Source organism: Ptychodera flava, chromosome 20 (assembly GCF_041260155.1).
Source record: "Ptychodera flava strain L36383 chromosome 20, AS_Pfla_20210202, whole genome shotgun sequence".
Classification (NCBI taxonomy): Eukaryota; Metazoa; Hemichordata; class Enteropneusta; family Ptychoderidae; genus Ptychodera; species Ptychodera flava.
Genome location: NC_091947.1, coordinates 22,085,640 through 22,100,888, shown reverse-complemented (window position 1 = coordinate 22,100,888; position 15,249 = coordinate 22,085,640).

Below are 15,249 nucleotides of genomic sequence, written 5' to 3'. Positions count from 1 at the left end.
GAACGATGTGTGGAGTTTGCTTTCTCTTATTACACTGTCACCAGTTGTGTCTGCTGTCAAATTAATCTTCCATGCACAAGGCAGCTATAACTGTGGCAACCCTTTCACTCATGACAAAACTGTTTAAGAAGAGGATGATGAATTTGTAGAATTACTAGATGAACTGGAAATGCATGACACTGTATCGGCATGAATGACTTGGATCATGAATTATGCCATAACTTTGACTACAGCTTACTCTCACATATTGTTTCGGCTACAGAGTTACTTTTCAACAACTATAATAGTGTCGTTGGGGATCTTTCTTTATGTTTGGACTTAATAGTAATTGGTGATATTTTCCCAACACATCTTGAGGAAAAAATGTCGGCGTTCAAATCATTAACCATATATGTTAAAAATATAGTCAGAAGTAGTTAAACAGTTTAAATTCACTAGGATGGAAACAAGTACAGCAATGGTGTAAAGTAACGTCATGCAAGTGCAAGCAATAGATAATGATGGGTTCTCTATGATTGTGTCATATGAATGATGAAGATATGACATCAGGAGGATTAGTTTATAACAATTAATATACAGCAAAGAAAAAACATCATCAAAATCTCCTAGGTGTTCATCAGTTATTTACCAAGGCGACTGTTTCGGGGATTTGAAAACAATACAGTCAACTGCCTCGGTTCCCCAAGCAGTACTGATCAGGTGCCACCTGGTATATATATATATATATATATATATATATATATATATATATATATATATATATATATATATATATATATATATATATATAATATATATATATATATATATATATATATATATATATATATATATATATATATATATATATATGTGTGTGTGTGTGTGTGTGTGTGTGTGTGTGTGTGTGTGTGTGTGTGTGTGTGTGTGTGTGTGTGTGTGATGTTGCCTTGGTTACAACATTACAAGAACATGTTGGCATACTTGAGTAACATTAAAAGGTTTTCATATGCTGTGAATGGGTACACTCTCTGACCTATAAAAACTATACATCGGTATCGGATAATAATGCAGACAAAAAGAGCTATTCATATGTACATACATTAAACCAACAAAATATTCATTTCCAGACCTCATTTTAGTTGTTTGTTCTCCGTGTTCTATGCACTCTTCGCACATCAAAATGCATGTGGTTGCATTGATACTGCTGTTAAATTTTTTTAAATACCGTTGTTCAAAAGGGGAAAATAACCTTTTTCACTACAAATATAAAATATTTCCGTAAAACCACTTTGCATATCTCTTTGGATGTCAATTTTGTTTTTTACATGCAAATACTTTTCATTTGAAATATCACTCGATAGTTTAGAAGCATGTTTTGAATAGTCAATGAATTTTCTAATTTTATATTACAGTTATGCAAATTGCTTACCGGTGTAAATTATGCAAATTTAGGGATACGGCCTTACTTGATAGTTCAACATTGTCAGTTTTCTTGAATAAGAGATGATAAGCTTTAAAATGACATATGATGTGGCTGTATGATGTGGCTGTATGTGATGAAATATTTATATTATTGTTATTCAAAAGGGGTAAGTATTATTTTCAATATAAATGTGAAAATATTGCTGTGAAACCAATTTAAATATCTCATTCGATATCTATTTCATATTCTACATGCAAAAACACCTTCCATTTGATATATCACTCGATAGTTTAAAAGTATGTTTAGTGTAGTGAACAATGAATATGTAATTTATATTGCATGGATGCAAATTGGATACCCTTGTAAATTATGCAAATTAGGGGCTATGGCCGTACTTGACAATTCAACCTTGTCCATTTTCATAAAGAAGAGATAATATGCTTTCAAATGATGTATGATGTAGCTGTATGTTGTGGCTGTATGTGTTAAAATGTTTAAAATTTTGATATTCAAGAGAGGAAAATATAATTTTCAATATAAATATTAAAATATTTCAGTGAAATCAATTTAAACATGTCTTTGGATACCAAAGTTGTATTCTACATGCAAGTACCTTTCATTTGACATATCACTCGATAGTTTAAAAGTATGTTCAGGGCTCGAAAATTTTTTTAAAAATTCACTTGCCATAGGGCAAGTGAATTTTCAATTTCACTTGTCCGGAAGAAAAATTCACTTGCCCTGAATTTCAGATGATTTAAGGAGTAAATGCGTATGGTTTTATTCATGTCATTGTAAAGAAAATGTAGCTGTAACTTACTGATAAATTTGTGTCCTTATTCTGTGTATCAAAAGTAATATCTTATGTAATGTATACATGCACAGTGTTTCAGCCAGCCTTTGCTAGCATGGGGACACAGTGACCCATAGTAGGTCTTAATGGGGACAAATTAAATTTTGGGGGGACATGTAGTGAATTTTAATACAACAACACCGGTACATTGTCATTGTGTGTCATCATGACCTGGTACCTTGTGTTAAATAGGCAAGTCAGGTAGGTGCACTAAGGGTAAGTATGTAATAGGCCACCGGTGTTGTGTCAAATTGTGCCCATGTGAAACTTTCAGTATCATTTAATTTACTGCTACCACATGGTATGTACATAAACTGCAGGGTTCCCCATTAAAATCACCAAAATGATTAGCCAACTCATTAGCCAAATCAAAAATCTTGTAGCCACTTTGAGCAACTTTTAAACAGTTTATGATCTCAAGTGTAGCAACAGCTTTCTTGGCATTCAGGAGTTCCTAATTTTACAAATCAAGATGTTTTGTATGTTGTTTATGATAGTTTAAACATTAAAGAAATATTTGTTTAGTTTTTTTGACATTAGTTATCTGTGTTTTTATGACATTGAAGGGATTGAAATACTTTTTCATTTCTAGTGGTAAACTTTTGCCACAAGAAATAATTAGGTGGCAATTCTAAAAATCAGGTAGCAATGTGAAGTGTATATTACCACAGATACAGAATACTTCTGCAGCATTGAGTCAGTGTTCACAGTATGGCAACTTACACTACAAGCTCCTTAGGTGGTTTTGTTAGCCACACAAATACAAATTTTCCATGCAGAAGAAAGCATTCGGTAGCATGGTGACAATGGAGATACAAGTATTGTGGTGTTTTGTCATAGTTTTGATCAAGCAGGCTCAATAGCATCTTCAGCATAAGTATTTTTTTTAGACAAAAAGGGTCAGGTCAAAATCCTTTGAAACAAAACACAATTATATTGTTCAATTCATTTCCCAATGTTTTAAAGAGTATTAATAGTTTTAATGATAATGATAACATTGTAGCCCAGGAAAATTTTCATTTGATATTTTGATATCATCAAGAAATGTCTGGTGATGTTCACTATTACATCATTTAACTGGAGGAATCCGCAGAAATATTAATGTGATGATTTAAAATGGATATGCTTACTGCAACTACTGTTGACAATTTCCCTTTGCCATAACTGGTAATAAAATTTAATTTAAAACTGATAGTCAAGCTTAATGCCATTAAATTGGAAAGCACCAAGAAATTACCTTGTATCATAAGATTGTACCTATTAGTATACACTGCAAGATCCGAGGTGCAAACTTTTTATAGACTACCCCCTCGCTACGTATTTAGGTGATGCGAGTGTAGCGAAGGCTAGGAAAAGAAGTCTAATTACAGTGAAATATATCAATGCGCAGCCTGTTTAAGATGGGACTATTTTCACATAGAGTGTCTGGTATAGAACAGTTCGATCTTCCCATCGATTTACATATCGTGAATAATTATTCCTTTCATAAGAGAAAGAAAGTTTAGAGTAGCGAAAGAGAGAGGGTCACCTGAACTTTGTTTGAAGGACCAGTGACCCCTACGAATAATATAAAAACTATACTAGGGTACGTTGGCGATGGATGAAAGCTAAAACATGATAATTTTCAAGATATGTTGAGGTTATGCATGTAGATATTCAGTATGGAACACATCAGTAAAGTTGTAAAAGAGCAGTCGCGTCGTTACTCGCCAGAGAGACACCAATCCCGTAGCGTAGTTAAGCACGTGTAGCGAAGTGTAACCAAGTCTCGAAGTAAAATTTTGTGAAAATTGGAGAAGGGGGTGTAGCGAACGTAACGAAGTGTAGCGAGGTGTAATGGGCTGTAAGTTGGTCACTTTTTACTCGCCAGAGAGACACCAATCTTGTAGCGTAGTTAAGAACGTGTAGCGAAGTGTAACCAAGTCTAGGAGTAAAATTTTGTGAAAATTGGAGAAGGGGGTGTAGCGAACGTAACGAAGTGTAGCGAGGTGTAATGGGCTGTCAGATGGTCACTTTTTACTCGCCAGAGAGACAGCTATGGTGTAGCGTGTTACGACGTTTAACCGAGACTAGAAGTTTTTTATTTTTGAAATTGGGGAAGTAACCTATTCTAGAGATTTATTTTTCCGAAAATTGGAGAAGGGGTGAGCGTGTGTGGGTTTTTCTTCATGATAATTCAAGTAACCAAACAAAAGGTTACAGAGTGTTTTTATAAATCTGTAAGAAATTACTCGAGCATTTTCCGCCTGAAACCTTTGTCATAGTCTTCCAAATTGGCGCAAAAGAATTAATTATTCACCCTCACGATACGTTATCTTTTTTGAAGACGATAAATCCCGCGCAATTCTTCTCGAATTGGACTTTATAATACTGGCGTCATTAAATACCAGCAGTGTTTCAACAACATTGTCTTACTGGTTTACACATTTAAAAATTCAGCCAGTAACCTATCTCTCTCATGGAGGTATTCTGTGTACTACCCCTATGTTCCGTTGAATTTCAACAACTTGTATGTAATATTCAGCTGTTATTAACATTTTAATTTATTAATAGCATGGAATAGAATTGTAGAATGCTATGCACGGGCAAGTGATCATTTGTACCAACGTCGGATGAACGTCGGTAGAAATCAAGTAATCTTATTGTCATGGAGTTGGTATCCGACATGCCCAAGATACTGTCTAAATGGACACACACACTAACATGACTAACTAGGAATAACTCAGGCAAGGGAGAAGGACTCAATCACTCAGCCAGACACTCACAGGCAGACTCATTGACTAGTGTATCAGTAGCTGGGCCGTGAGGCCTTGGCATGGTTCCGTATTCAATAACAAGTTCTACATCATCAATCGTCGCTAGTTCCACCATCTTTCAATGTTACGACATTGTGTTGATTGACCGTTGGTGGAGATACCAAACCCGGTGTGAAGACTGATTTGGGATTGTCCGTCATCTCTCGTCACCAAGCGAGATATTTCCCTGAAGCACGAAAGCTACTATTGCCAAGCCAGCTAATTTGCCGACGAGCGAGTTCCTGAAGTCACCTCAGCTTTCCGTATAGAAAATACAAAGATTCTCATCGAGCAATTCCCGATAAATGATATTTTTCCGACGAACAAGTTCTCGCGGAAGTCAGCTCAACTTTATGAATTTGAGGATGTCTACTCCGAAAATACCGATTGACATCAAGTAATTCCCCGATAAAGGACACCTTGGAGACGGAAACTACACTAATCTTGACGCGGGTGGGATCCGTAAGTTTGAAATTAGAGTGTTAGGTTTGTTAAAATATGATTATATTTTCGAGTAATAGGATAAACAAGAACAGGTTTTCTGTCTTCTTTTGATTTTATAAGGCTCATTCATTTTAAAACAATTATTATGTTTCAAATCGCATACCTACGACAATGCAACACATAGCAAATGTTCGAGCCTACTACATACATGGAATGGGCTACGTAAATGTAACACTTATACAAGTGGGTTGGAATTATGAAAGAATGAAATTTCTGAGTATGCTGTTTCTGAAATTTCAATTTTTTTTATTATATTGTCATTTCAAACTTGCGTTCGTATGTAATCGCTGTGAGAAAACTTTCAAAACGACGAGATCGCTGAACACAATTACTGAAAGGGAATCAACCAACCGCGGTCACTAAAAAAAACAACCAATGCCGACAGGACACAACCAACTGTTCGAACTTTGAAAGCGCCAGAAAAATAAAAACTAAGCTAAAAAGAATACCTTACAGACAAAAATGTAAACTATCTTGGTGCGCTGAGAACTATAACTCATGAGAAGAAAGTAAATAACTAAAGAAACAAGGACCAAAATGAAAGAACGAACATTACAAAAAAAGTTTACACTAGTATTTTTGGATAACTGTTCCGAAGCCTTCCTTAAAGCCATAGTCTTGAAACCCACTGTTTTGTCACTTGTCTCCGCCTCTCATTTGAATGCGTACTATTGGATATTGATGAAGCAGAGTCCTTGTCGATTTCGATAAACTCAGTTTATTTGGCGAAGACTTTTCCTAATCCCCATACTCCGACGATGTTTATTCTCTAATTGCGGAACAACGATACGCTGGGATACGGAACAAACAGTTACCAACGCGATGTAAAATGATACAACAACAACGAGACATACAGGCCACTCTATCAAAAACATTGCTTTGCGTATACGATGCTGTGTGTTCCCGGCGGACGGCTTCGGTTACAGACCGTATAACACCGGGAACACACAGCATCCGTACGCAGGGCTATCACATAAAAAAGCAATGCATCATCCCGATGACAGAGACAATGACGAGCCAGGGCACGAAAACACATGGGTTACTCGTATCTAAGATCATGGACGTACTACAGACTACAGTGCGTCCATGCTAAGATCAACAAGTCATCGTTGATGACACAGTCCCCGCTTGTCCATTTTGTTATAATCTTTGGTGTCTAGGTAGCTGTGGTCTAGGTAGCTGTGGAATGACATTGATGCAACGGGTGCATCAGGCCTGTGACTTGCATAATAAAGTAATCTGAGGAACGTTCAATAAAATTGACCCATCTCTGCAGGTAATGACCACTGAAGGAACTTTTGATTACATCACACATAACGATGCCCTCACTGCCTCTAGTGTCATGATGGCACATACTATACACATGGTTTGGTGGAATTTTAGAAATGGTATTGGATCGGGTACGTTGTTGTAATCAGCCATTTCGGATCATATAATGAAACAAATTAATGTGCACAAGAATGCAGCCATATCATGTTTAAACAAAATCAGTCCATCGAAGGACAGTGACCTATTTTTATGTTTCAAAGACATAAAAAATCACACCAAAATTGAAACCAAATGGCTGTCTATTGACCATATGGATCATAGCACAAAGTTAGTAGACATGCATATGTATGCCATAGTACTTTATCTTTGTACCAAGTCTCAACAACATTGGATAAGAAATATTTGCATATGATTAAGCCTCAAAGACATGAAGAAATCCAAAAATGACCATCTGGCAGCGATATTGGGGGAAAATGACAATCTGGCAACCATATTGGAATATGTCACGAAGTACATTGACATGTATATGTATGCCATAGTGCATGATCTTTGTGCCAAGTTTGGACAAAATCGGTGTAATGACCTTTGAATTAAGCTTCAAAGACATGCAAAATTCCAACAAAATGGCAGTTCTGCAGCCATATTGGCTCATATCACAAGGTTAATTGATACATGCATATGTATGCCATAGTGTTTTGCCTTTTTGCCATGTTTGAACAAAATCGGTTCAAGGATGTTTGAGTCATGGTTCAAAGACATGAAAAAATCGCAAACAAAATGGCCGCCTCACGCCCATATATTACGTATCGCAATATAATTCGATATGCATATGTAGGCCATAGTGTTATGCCTTTGTGCCAAGTTTGAACAGAATCGGTTCAAGGATGATTGAGTTAATGGTTCAAAGACACGAAAAATCGCCAACAAAATGGCCGCCTCACGCCCATATTGGATCGTATCGCAATATAATTCTACACGCATATGTAGGCCATAGTGTTATGCCTTTTTGCCAAGTTTGAACAGAATCGGTTCAAGGATGTTTGAGTTATGGTTCAAAGACATGAAAAATCGCAAAAATATGGCCACCTTGCGGCCATATTGAATCGTATCGCAAAATAAATCGATGTACATCTGTAGGTTATAGTCCTATACCTTTGTGCCAAGTTTGAACAAAATTGGTTCGTCAGTGTCTGAGAAACGGCTGCGGACGGACGCACGGACGCGCGGACGCACGACGGACGCACGGACGGACGGGATCCAATCTATAAGTCCCCGCCGGACTTCGTCCGCGGGGACTAATAAAAAGTTTCACATAATAGTTTCTGGTAAAGAGATCGACAGTGACAGGATCTTTCTTTGTCATGACAACACCCGAAAACAAGTAAGTCTTTTGACCCCAAATGAAAAATGTTGTGACTGATTCTGAGGCAGTTCATTACTAGATTTCTAAACGAACAAATAGCCTGATTGTGCAGCACGTGTTCAAAAAACCTCGAAGTTCCGTGTACAGACAAAAGATAAGTTCTTGCAGAATAAAAATACGTCAGTTTGAAATTCATTCATATTCTTCAATAAAAACAATGTTCGTCATAGTAGGCTGCCAGTTCTAAAATTTCCGCACAAACGTGTCAGGGTTTGCTGGGCAAGCCTGGATGTCCAGAATTTGAAGAAATTTTCGGATTATGTTGGGCCGGACTACTTCATGTACTCTTGATTTTTGACCTTGATGATACATTTTCTGCAAGGAAGTTGAATATCTGACAGTTTGCAACTGACAAAATGCCACATTGAAGACACAAGTACACTTAAAACCCAATGCATCATCCGATACGTCTAAACGTCAAACGGTGTAGTACGGCACGTGTTAGATCGTGTTGAAAATTTGCAACATCGGCGCCGTCGTGTTTCAAATAATAAGATAACGTAAGGCCAAAAAAAAGAGAGAAATGTTTCTGGTCAGCGCGCGCGTCACTTGAACAACAGCGCGTCACCCTTTTTTTCCTGTTTGTGGCCGGCGGCCGTGGCTGACACCAAACCAAAATGGCTGAACATAAAGAGAAAATTCTTTGGGGCGCATGATCAGTGACTGCATGAACAGTATATATGTGACTATATTGAAAAAAATATAAAACTGGCCCTCCTCCCTCCCTTGAGGGAAAAAAATAAAATAAAATAAAATGCGCGTCGCCGCACCATTTTTTAAAGAAAGACCTGACCAGAAACATTTCTTTTTTTTTTGGCCTAATTCTTTGCTTCAGACTCGATCACAATGCTGCGCGACAACAACGTTTTCAACAACGGCATTCCTATCAACAGTCGAGATCGATCAAGCAGCCATACTCAAAATACAACTCGGTTGCTCTGGCATTATTCGGCAATGGTCGTTTACCCATAGGCTGGAGGTATTATTCATGCTCGGAAAAGCACGTTTTATACATCGGGAAAATATCGGACATGATGTCGCTTGAAGGATGTGTGGTTTCCATGGCCATGCTTGTTAATCATATGTCTGTTAATGCTAGCAATGTTCACCAAAGGTGAAATAGTCTTTAAAACCTACGACCAAATCTGATAAGTAGAAGTGCCGGTCAATTTTAATTATACTGGCCGTCAGCGACAAATAAGGGACAGAAACTACGGGGCGTGGATGTGGGCCGGTGTTTTTCGAAACACCGCTACATCAAAAATAGTGGCCCTTCAAAATTTCTTGCACACAAAATTAGTGAACATCCCCTTATCCGTGCATGAAAATCAGTGACCCTCCCCTGTTACTCGAAGCATTTAGGGGTGGACCATTTGTTATCCTTGGGGGTCTGAAAGATTGGGGACATTATTGTTTTTTTCTACATGTTCCACTGGATTTTTTTCCCTTGTGAATTCTGGCATTTTTTTTGGGGGGGGGGGCATTCTTCCTTCACAGAAATGTTGTAATGCAGCGATGTTGCAAAATCAATCTGTTTGTCTTACATCAACGGACTTGTACAGAAAAAGGGACCGGTCCCCCTATTCCAGCTTTCGAAAACAAGATGACCCCCATTCAAACTTTCGAAAACAGGGTGACCCCCTGCGCGCGACAAAGGTAAAACAAAAATTGGAATTAATTGAATAATCCAGTGTATGTATATATATATATATATATATATATATATATATATTATATATATATATATATATATATATATATATATATATATATTATATATATATATATATATATATATACAAAATGTATACAATGTGCCCTCCCGGATATCACATAATGGCTTATGGCAACCTCTATATATATATATATATATATATATATATATATATATATATATATATATATATATATATATATATATATATATATATATATATATATATATATATATATATATATATATATATATATATATATATATACTTCTTTAGTTCAAGATCAGCTGGAGTGCTCAATACTAGAGTAGAGCTAAATACATAACTCAGTTGATCAGGGTAATCTAAAAAATTACATTTCCACTACAAATTTGTTTCGTATAGGCTTCAGAGCCGCCTACACTCATCGGGTGGTTGTGATCGCCTTAAACGTTTGGGCTGCTGATTGCATATGTTGTTAGGCTACAAAAATGCAATCTGTGCCTCCACGAGAAATTCATACTCCTCAGATATCCAAAAATGTGCTCCCTCAACAATAGAAACGAATTAGTATCGACCTGCAGACACAGGAGAAAATTTCTCCTGTGCAGTCACTAATTATGCACCCTTTTGCAACAAACAGTGCCAACAAAAACAAAAGATATTGTTCCCCACCTAACAACATATGCAATCAGCAGCCAAAACGTTTCAGTCGATCACAACCACCCGATGAATGTAGGCGGCTCTGAAACCTATACGAAACAAATTTGTAGTGCCTGTAATTTTTTAGATTATCCTGATCAACTCAGTTGTGTATCTATCTATCTATCTATATATATATATATATATATATATATATATATATATATATATATATATATATATATATATATATATATATATATTATGAATGTTTAAAATATACCAAAAAAATTATATATATGTATATATATATATATATATATATATATATATATATATATATATATATAATATTTTTGGTATATTTTAAACACTCAGTCATACTGTATTTTAATGGAATTGTAGTCATGTCAGTTGTAAGATACGAACTTAAAAGTGTCCATTCTAAAGTTTGAATACAGTATATTGAATGAGCTGTGAATGTACTCCACTCTTTTTATGCATAACCAGATGTCCAGAACTGTTGTAAGAAAAATGTGATTGTGAAATATTAGTGCATGTTGCCTTCTAATACTGAATTCTCACAGAGAAAACAGAAAAGTATCAGGAACTTGTCATGCTTTTCATATGACCAGCAGATTTCATAATGATCAGTACACTGCGCAAAACAGACTTTCACTTTACAGACATCAAGATATTTCTGACATATATCTCTGATATGTTAATTTACTGCGACCGAAAGGGGCGCTGAAAAATATTAAACATCCAGATATCTCTGATATACATAATATCTGATATATGAAAGTCACGCAGCTGAAGGGGATGCTGAAAAGTATTATTTTATATTTTAAAGAAATGCGCCCGAAGGGCGCGCCGAAAAATTTTAAACATACAGATCTCAGATGTATGTATGTCTGATATATTACGTTTTGCACTAGGACGGGGATCTGAAAAATATGTCTTATTATCATTAAAGTTACGCGACCGAAGGGCGCGCCGAACGATGCAACTGAATAATGAAATTTGTGGCTGACACAATGCATTTTATGTAATTATGAGCCTTGTCGAAATTCAAAAACACACTGACACCCTCCCCCCCATTGGGCATTTCAAAACATGGTGACCCCCTATCACCAAAGTCAAAAACAGGGTATGAAATTGAATGATGAAATTCATGGCTAGCACGATGCATTTGATGCATTTTAGGCAAGTATGAGCCCGCGTCATATTTAAAAAACACTGACCCCCAATAATATTGGGCATTTTAAAATACATGTAGGTGACCCCTTCACCAAAGTAAAAAAACAGGGAGACCCCATGAATCCACCGGTCACCTAGGCCAAAGAAACTGACCAGTCCCTCATTCCCGCTAATTTTAAAAGTATCCCCGAAAGTATCTTGTGCGAATTATCATATCCAAGCCCTCCCCCAGTATATTTGGTCACAGTGCAAATTCGAAAGAGTTATTTCTGCCATAGTAATGAAAAGATACTGGGCCACGCCCCAAATGAAATGGGAAAATTGGACATTTGGTATATTGGAAATTGAAAAAACGGAAATGTGCATTGTGGGAAATTGAGTTTGTCAGAGAGAATTTGAATGGGCGCAAAGTTCCATCCTCTGTATACACACCCACGGCTCGAAATAAACGTTTTCGCCTGGTAGTCCACCATGGGCTACCATTTCAGGGCTCGAAATTAGCGGTAGTCCCGCGTCTACAGACTACCAACTTTTCCCTGGGGCAACCAAAATCCATGAAATGGTAGCCCATACGGACTACCAAAAGCCGGGACATAAAATTCAGTCAGTATTTGGCGTGCAATGGCCAATATCTGAACTGACGTACTTGAGTGACAGGCACTGGAAGTGATGGTCAATGAAAACGCATTTTCATTGCAATTGGATCATAATGTATCAATCACAGACAATATGTCTCCTCCCAACAGAAAGCCCATGGTCTATTTTAGCACTGCTACAGTATATCTAGTCTCGACGTGCTGAGAAAGTCGTAGTCGTTGTCATGATGACTATCAAAATTTTCATACAACTCTGAGAATGAAACAAGTTGTCAATAGATTACCAAGCTTTGAGTATCACTGTTGTCCATTAGGCCAAAATAATAAAGATCGTTTCTGTCAGCTGGTCACCGCGTGCGTCATTTCAGAACCTGCGCGTCATGTTTTTTTTTTTTTTTTTTTTTTTTTTTTTTGGGGGGGGGGGTGTTACATAGTGATCAGTACAGCTATCCTTGATATCCCTGTTTGCATGTCCAAAAATGCTAAACAGAAAACGGAAGTATTATGCAGCCAATGATAAATTACTAGAAATTCACTTCATGGGCAGAATCTTGCAAAATCGCTTTTTCTTGTCTGGTTTAATAGTGAAAAACAATATCCCTGAACTAAAATATGCATGGGCTACCAGCCATTGTCACTTGGTTACCAACTTCAGAAAATGGTAACCCAAGTGTAATACCAGGGGAAAACGTTAATTTTGAGCCGTGCATTTCATGGATTTTGGTAGCCCCAGGGAAAAGTTGGTAGTCTGTGGACGCGAGACTACCGCTAATTTCGAGCCCTGACACCTATACATATGTAGTATACATACCCGTTTCCTATATTCAATCTCAGCCCAAAGATTTTAAATTTAGAAATAGGCCTAAGAGTTTATAATCAAGATGATAAAACCATTAGAAAATTGAAAATATAGTTACATTTTGATTTTCTTTTTTGAACATGCAAATTGGTTTATTGGTTGGAGGAAATGTGCCATGGATTATAATACTTGACGATGACAGTTTTGTTTTAACATCTTCTGAAATTCTGTCATTTGTCTTGTCAGTGTGATCTGTCCATGTCGCATGCAATCATACCAGCGTATTATTATTGGTCAACATACAAGAGATGATATGCATGTATCGACAGAGTGTCTTCACTTATCTAAAATCAGTGAACAATTCAAAAAGCAAAATGTAACTGAAAAGTAATTTTAAGAGGCTTTTGGAAAGACAAGAAGGGTGCACGGAAATGAAAAAGTTACATCCCAAAAGGTTCTTGCTGATACTGTGATAGATTTTTTTTCTTCCACATTAGCTTGCCAGTTTTTTTTACAGAACTCATCAAAGGCAGAATTTTTTTCCCCTTGTATCTGCTGGGATTTTTTTTTCTCGAAAATCTTCCAGACCCCCAGGATATCAAATGGTCAACCCCTTAGTAAAAATGTCGGGCCCGACAGACACATCTCTGCGACATTAGCCCACAGGTGTGAACATGTTAGCTTAAATTGTTAAAAACTATCAAAGGTGCCAAGTCATGCTCTGCACAGTTCGAGCAAGATTGTTTTTAAGGTGTTTCGGACACTAGTAACGATACACGACGACACTGCACAATGTGGATCATATAGAGACACGCTCATGAGTAAGGCTAAAATAGCCGGTATCAACAAGCTAAATGTTAGTGATTTCGGGACTCTAATATCGATAAGACAGTACTACACTCTTAAAATATCTCGACAGCCCGGTCTGCGAAATCCGCGATGTTTACTCGATAAATTTCGGCAATTGCGGGATTCTAATATCGATACCGGACGGTACTAGATTAATTTGCATTCAATTTATGTCTCCTCACGCCGGGTCTGCGACTATTTTGATTCTAGGCCTATATGCCTTTATTGTGTATCTCGTTTACACGCCTTGACATGCTGAGAAGTACTGGGAATCTTCAAAGTACTGACTACACGAGACGTTCAGAGTTCGCTGGTACTATAGACTTTATTTTTCGGTAGATAAGCTTGGCAGTTGCAATCGCCCAAGATGCGCTTCTGCCATAATCAAAATGTCTTGGGTCCGCTGTGTTCCTCTTTCCAATGTTCGTTGAATTGTCTTATAATATGCCTTTAAACATTTTTAAGGCGTGGCTTTGACCTTATAGGTATGATTTATGGATAAAATGGTACATCCAATCATGAATACAAATCTAACAGTTAATGTTCAAACGTCACTTTTACATGTTGCAAAACCCATCACGTGAACTTCCCGTGTTCCTATTTTATTTCATCACTTAAACCTATAACACGATTGGAACTAATTTAGGATATTGGATGGTGAAGTAAGGTCGTTTTAACCTGAAATGTAAGCTAATCTGTTTTTCTTTTTACATTACACACTTGTTTGTGAGTAATTACAACATTCAGCTATATGGCATCTAATACTTTTGAGAAATTTGAAAAATAAGTTAAACAAATTATCCCAAATTAGTTCCAATCGTTTTATATGTATGAAGCTTCAAGTATACACATAGATGTATACTTACAATTTTCTTGAAAAAAATAATGCTTTCTATGATAATATATGAATAATATCTCTGACACATTGAAATTGGTGGGATTCAAGTTGATGACCTTGCCATTTGGCACGGAGTATTAATGTGATATTCACGATGGCTTACATCTATTTGAATATATTCCAATACATTGTACAAAACACAAGAGACACACATAGATCATCCCACAATATGACAGAGACAGAAATACATGTAATGTTGTATAAAAGCATGTTAAGGAACTTTTATTTACCATTAAAATATCTGTATTACATTGTAAAAGAGTGATACACAATCAACCAAGTGTTCTTACATATGCAGGCCTTGGAAAACAATAACATATAT